This window comes from Chrysemys picta, chromosome 19, assembly GCF_011386835.1.
Source record: "Chrysemys picta bellii isolate R12L10 chromosome 19, ASM1138683v2, whole genome shotgun sequence".
Taxonomy (NCBI): Eukaryota; Metazoa; Chordata; order Testudines; family Emydidae; genus Chrysemys; species Chrysemys picta.
In genome coordinates, this window is record NC_088809.1 from 23,346,948 (window position 1) to 23,352,743 (window position 5,796).

At 59.0% G+C, this 5,796-nt stretch overlaps 1 long non-coding RNA gene across 1 annotated transcript; it reads right to left on the minus strand.

Moving 5' to 3' along the window:
* Positions 1–1,881: 1,881 nt before the first annotated feature.
* On the minus strand, positions 1,882–5,529 carry LOC135976595 (uncharacterized). Its single transcript, XR_010593859.1, has 3 exons — positions 4,606–5,529; positions 4,476–4,502; positions 1,882–1,991 (listed from the first exon to the last, which is right to left on the minus strand). It is a non-coding gene; the product is annotated as an uncharacterized LOC135976595 (long non-coding RNA).
* Between the last annotated feature and the right edge of the window lie 267 nt (positions 5,530–5,796).

Consider the following 5,796-nt stretch of genomic DNA (forward strand, 5'->3'; position numbering starts at 1 on the left):
AGGAGTCCAGACAAGCTGATCACAACTGTCCCTTCTGGCCTTGGAACCTGTGAAAACAATGATCAAATCCAGGTCACAACTGAGACTGACTCCATAAGTCGGTGGGTTAACCATGATGTTGGTTTGGGTCATCAACTCATTAAATCATCCAGTTAATGCAGGAGATGATCAGATCCTGCGGCTAACGTAAGGAAGCACTGTTTTCCTTTCATCCTGCAGCAGGAGATGGGAGAAGTGGCTGTTGTGATTTAAGGAAATCCTGTTTAGACACCAGAGACACTGGAACCGGGGTGGGTGGGGGTGGTGGAGGCTAGCACCCCCTCAAGAGCAGTATTATGAGACTGGGGAAGTATTACGAGACTGATCTAGTTTTTGCCCCCATGCTTTGTTCCGCTCAGGCTGGGTGAAGCTCCGTGGCTGTGGCACGTGATAATCTAGTCTCCTGTGGGCTGCAATAGTTTGGTTTAATTTTTGGTGCTGGGCTTGATGTGAGGGTGCTGGGCGTGTTGGTGGCCTGTGATATAGAGGAGGTCTGGACTGGATGATCTCATGGTCCCTTCTGGCCTAAAACTCTAAATTTAGCTGGTGTAGGACATACCTGTCATTCTGGGTTTAGGATAAGCCTTCCTGATGCTGTGAATCGCATGATCAACACTCATGCAGAGAACCGAGTTCCCGCCATTCCTCTGACTCGGTTTCTTTCACCAATAATGTCACAGAACATGGTTACTGGTTAGGAATCGGCTTTCTTGGAGCCTTTTATCCAGTTGGGACAATGTGATGTTTTGGGACTAGGGTGACCAGATGTCCCAATATTATAGGGACAGTCCTGATATTTGGGGCTTTTTCTCATATAGGTGCCTATTACCCCCCACCCACTGTCCCGATTTTTCACCCTTGCTATCTGGTCACCCTATTTGGGACAGGGTTTGACTCATGTTCTTACCCCTTCCATTCATCAATGGTGGTCAGTTCATAAATTACAGGACTAAGAACCAGGAAACATTCATTGATTATATGCAATTACAGGTGTTAATCAGAGCTGAACAAAAGTTTTCATTCAAAAATATCTTGAGGAAATTTGGCCAATTTACAAAAAGAGATTTTGTGGGTGAAAACATTTGGATTTTCTTGAGATTTTTTTTTTTTTTGCATTATTACAAAATTTTCAACTAAACCTTTTATTTGGGGGGAGGGGTCCTCTGATGTATTGTGTATTGAGTTCTGTTCTAGTCTATGTAGGTAGCGTCTTACACAACACATCACTCAGGATTTCTTCTGCTTTGCCAATTTTGAGCCCTCAGCTTAGTCAAATCGAAGGATTTTCAAAATTGAAAATATTCATTTTGGAAAATTCCAAGTTTTGAAAAGAATAAAAAAATGGAAAATATTTAAAGAATGAAAAATTAGTCCATTTCAGAAAAACAACAGAACAAAAAAAGTCTGACCAGTGAGAGATGCTATGCCCCCCCCCCCGCATGCCATATCTCAGGAACATAGTGTGATTGGGGAGTAGACCCAGAAGAAAGGGTGGAGCTGCCCAGTGAAAGAGGAGGTGAAAGTGAAGATCGGGGCCTCAGTACCAGGCTGATAAAATGACACTAGGCCCTGCTCATAGTCCAGATACACCCCGATCTTCCCGGGGATCCAAGTCAGGGGCAGGAGGGTATCCGGGGAAGTGCAAGCTCGGTAATGGCTCCCAAACTGATCCACGGCCCAGATCCTCTCCTCAGGAGCCAAGCTGATCCAGCCCTTCCTCCTGACAGACTCTCCAGCCACCCCCACAGCCCAGGCCCTCCCACCCCCGACGTCTACCTCCCAGTAGTGTCTCCCCGAGGTGAACCCTTCCAAGCCCAGCACGCAGGTTTCACTGTCAAATCTCTCGGGGTTGTCAGTCACGTCCTGCTGCAGGCCCCTCCATTTCACAGATCGCCCATTCTCAGAGACCACGAGGCTGGGATGAGCCGTGTCCGGATCCAGAATCACGTTCACTGCAGAGATGGGGCAGAGCATCAGGGGCAGAGCCCAGCCCATCGGGGCTGTTTCCCATCCTCCCCCAGCTCTGTCTTGGCTAGGACATGCTCTGATTTCCAGTAGGGTTACCATACGTCCGGATTTTCCCGGACATGTCCGGCTTTTGGGGGCTCAAATCCCCGTCCGGGGGGAAATCCCCAAAAGCCGGGCATGTCCGGGAAAATCGGGAGGGAGGGCTGGGCCGGGGTCGCGGGGCCGGGCCGGGGTCCAGGGGCACAGTGCCGGGCCGGGGCCGCGGGGTCGGGCCGCTGAGGGGGTGCGCTGGGCTGCGGGGCCGGGAGCCGGGGGGTCGGGCCGGGAGCCGGGCCGCCGGGGGGGTGCGCGGGGCCGGGGGGGTTCGCTGGGCCGCGGGGCCGGGGGGTCGGGCCGGGAGCCGGGCCGCCGGGGGGGTGCGCTGGGCCGCGGGGCCGGGAGCCAGGGGGTCGGGCCGGGAGCCGGGCCGCCGGGGGGGTGCGCGGGGCCGGGGGGGTTCGCTGGGCCGCGGGGTCGGGCCGGGAGCCGGGCCGCCGGGGGGGTGCGCTGGGCCGCGGGGCCGGGAGCCAGGGGGTCGGGCCGGGAGCCGGGCCGCCGGGGGGGTGCGCAGGGCCGGGGGGGTGCGCTGGGCCGGGCCGGGAGCCGGGCCGGGGCCAAGGGGTCGGGCCGCCGAGGGGGTGCGCTGGGCCGCGGGGCCGGGAGCCGGGGGGTCGGGCCGGGAGCCGGGCCGCCGGGGGGGTGCGCTGGGCCGCGGGGTCGGGCCGCCGGGGGGGGTGCGCTGGGCCGCCGGGGCCGGGATCCGGGGGGTCGGGCCGGGATCCGGGCCGCCGGGGGGGTGCGCTGGGTCGCGGGGCCGGGAGCCGGGGGGTCGGGCCGGGAGCCGGGCCGCCGGGGCGGTGCGCGGGGCCGGGGGGGTTCGCTGGGCCACGGGGTCGGGCCGGGAGCCGGGCCGCCGGGGGGGTGCGCTGGGCCGCGGGGCCGGGAGCCGGGGGGTCGGGCCGGGAGCCGGGCCGCCGGGGGGGTGCGCTGGGCCGCGGGGCCGGGGGGGTGCGCTGGGCCGGGCCGGGAGCCGGGCCGGGGCCAAGGGGTCGGGCCGCCGAGGGGGTGCGCTGGGCCGCGGGGCCGGGAGCCGGGGGGGTGCGCTGGGCCGCCGGGGCCGGGATCCGGGGGGTCGGGCCGGGAGCCGGGCTGCCGGGGGGGTGCGCTGGGCCGCGGGGTCGGGCCGCCGGAGGGGTGCGCTGGGCCGCCGGGGCCGGGATCCGGGGGCTGCGCTGGGCCGCCGGGGCTGGGAGCCGGGGGGGTGCGCTGGGCCGCCGGGGGCCGGCAGTGCTGGGCGGGCTGGGGGTGGTCGCCCGGGGGCCAGGGCCGGAACCCCAGGGCCCGAGCCGACCCAGGCTGGAGCCGCCGGGGGGGCCAGCCTGGGCCGCACCTCCTCCCCCCACACTCCCCCTTACCTGCCCAGGCTTCCCGCGAATTAAATGTTCGCGGGAAGCAGGGGAGGGGGCGGAGACTTTGGGGAGGGGACGGAGTTGGGGCGGGGGAGGGGGCGGGGCTGGGGGCGGGGCCAGGGCCCCGTGGAGTGTCCTCCTTTTGGAGGCACAAAATATGGTAACCCTAATTTCCAGCCTCTATCGCCCGGGAACCTGCTTCTCTGCCTGTCACTGCAGCTCTCCTCCCAGGCACTAGAGGCAAATAGCTCCCCTGAAAGAGCTGGAGATGCCTCTAGCTCCCATTGGGCCTGTCTGTAACCTCTACAGAGGCCCCAGTGAGGAGAGAGCTCAGGTGTTACACACACGGACGTCATTTCAAACCATTACGAGAACTCAGTAGTCACCTACCACAAAATCTGTGCTGTGGGGCCGCTACCACGTCTCCACAGCTAAGACCGCAACTGAGTCTCCAATCTACGCCTGAGCTGGGAGCCCTCTATTCTAACACCCACAGAGTCATATCACACTCAAATTTGGTAGATTTGGTCTGGGTCTGAGGTAGAATTTTTCTACCAAATTTGAACTGAATTGGCCAAAGGGCTACTGATTGACAACTCCGTAAAAACAGAGATTTCACCAGAGTCCAAAAAGCATTAAGACAATTACCCGCAGCCAGTTAAGGTAATTTACACAGTTTCCTAGATCCCTTCTAGTTCATGAAGTCAATTAACAACAACACAACACATGAGAATTCACCACACGTGTCCAGCAAAACCCCAACTCTGACCCACAATTACAAACTCCTGTAAGCGCCTACCCCCCTGGACTGACAGCGGGTAAGTTCCCGGCCTTAGGAGCACTCTGAGTTATCGCAGTTACACTGGAGCGCTGGTGACTCCATAGTTAAGTGTGAGCATTGTGACGAATCTGGCATTTTCATTGACCACACTGCTTTCCCTGTGACTTCTGGCATGTGTGCATCTGCTGGGCAGCAGAGTGGTGCAGGGGGTCTGACATTAAAATACCAGCTTCACTTACCTGCATTTTTTCTGACTTTACTCCAGCCTGAAATCAAACACACCAAGAGGTGAGCACTCCCCGGAGCACGGACTGCTGGCGTAGGACACAGTGTCATATGGGGGGGGGGAGGGGGACACATGGCACTTACCAAGTTCAGCCAGGGATTTCCCTGCAAACAGAGAGACATGGGTGTGCAGTCAGTTCTACAACAGCTCCTGGGTTAGGGAATGTGCCTTTAAAGGACCACTTTGCCCCCTCCACTGTGCTCTCTGCTGGCTTCTTTCTGCCCAGGTCTCCTGGCCTGAGCTCCATCCTCATAGATCTCTCCATGGATCACACCCCCCTTCTTGACATCTGACCCTCACTGGGTTCCCATGCCCTGCCCTAGCTGGGCTCACCTGTGGTGTAGTGTCCACACTCCCCATGTGCCTAGAAGCTTGGTGAGGGGCTAGGCCCTGATAACGTGGAAGTGAGGGTTTAATGCGCTAAACCTTGGCTCTGGATGCTGGATGCAGAAAAGAGCCACGAAAATTATTTGAGGGCTGGAAAAAATGCCTGACAGCGAGAGTCTGACTTATAATAATGGGATTATTCACACACTTAAAGTTACACCTGTATCTAGCTGAACTGGGGCCCTGATCGCTCTGGGCCTCAGTTCCCTGAGTGGAAAATGGGATAAGAAGGGTTACTCACCTTGTACAGTAACTGCAGTGCTTCGAGACGTGTGTTGCTCCACTCTCTGTGTATTCACACCCCTGCGCCTCTCATCGGAGATTTTAGGCAGCCGTTTCTGTTCGGCCCACACATACGCTCTCCCCCTCCCATGCATTAGGTCACTACAGCGCTGTGCAGACAAACTGCCCCCAGTTCCTTCTCTACACAGAGCTCATAGGTAAGAGCTCCAAAACAGAGGGGAAGGAGGGCAAGTAGTGGAGCACCCACAGGGGGACACATCTCAAAGAACCACAGTTACGGCACAAGGTGAGTAACCCTTTCTTCTTCTTTCAGTGGGTCTCTATGGGTGCTCCACTCTCGGCGACGCTGCAGCAGTGCCCTGAATGGAGGGGTGGGCTTTCAGAGTCGAGTCTAGTACTGAGCATCAGACACTGGAATAAAATATAGCAGCGGATGCAGGGGTGCCGGAACAGGGGGGATCAAGGGGTCAGGCCCTCCCCCCACTTTTTGCCAGCTGTTAGATCAAGTGACGGGAAGGGGGAGAGGCATGAGCAGCAGGTGGGGTCTTGCGGGGAAGGAGGGACAATGCTGGGTTTGGGGGAAGGGTTGGTGCGAGGTCAGGGGTTTGGGGAAAAGAGGTGGCATGAGCACAGGGAGAAGGGGC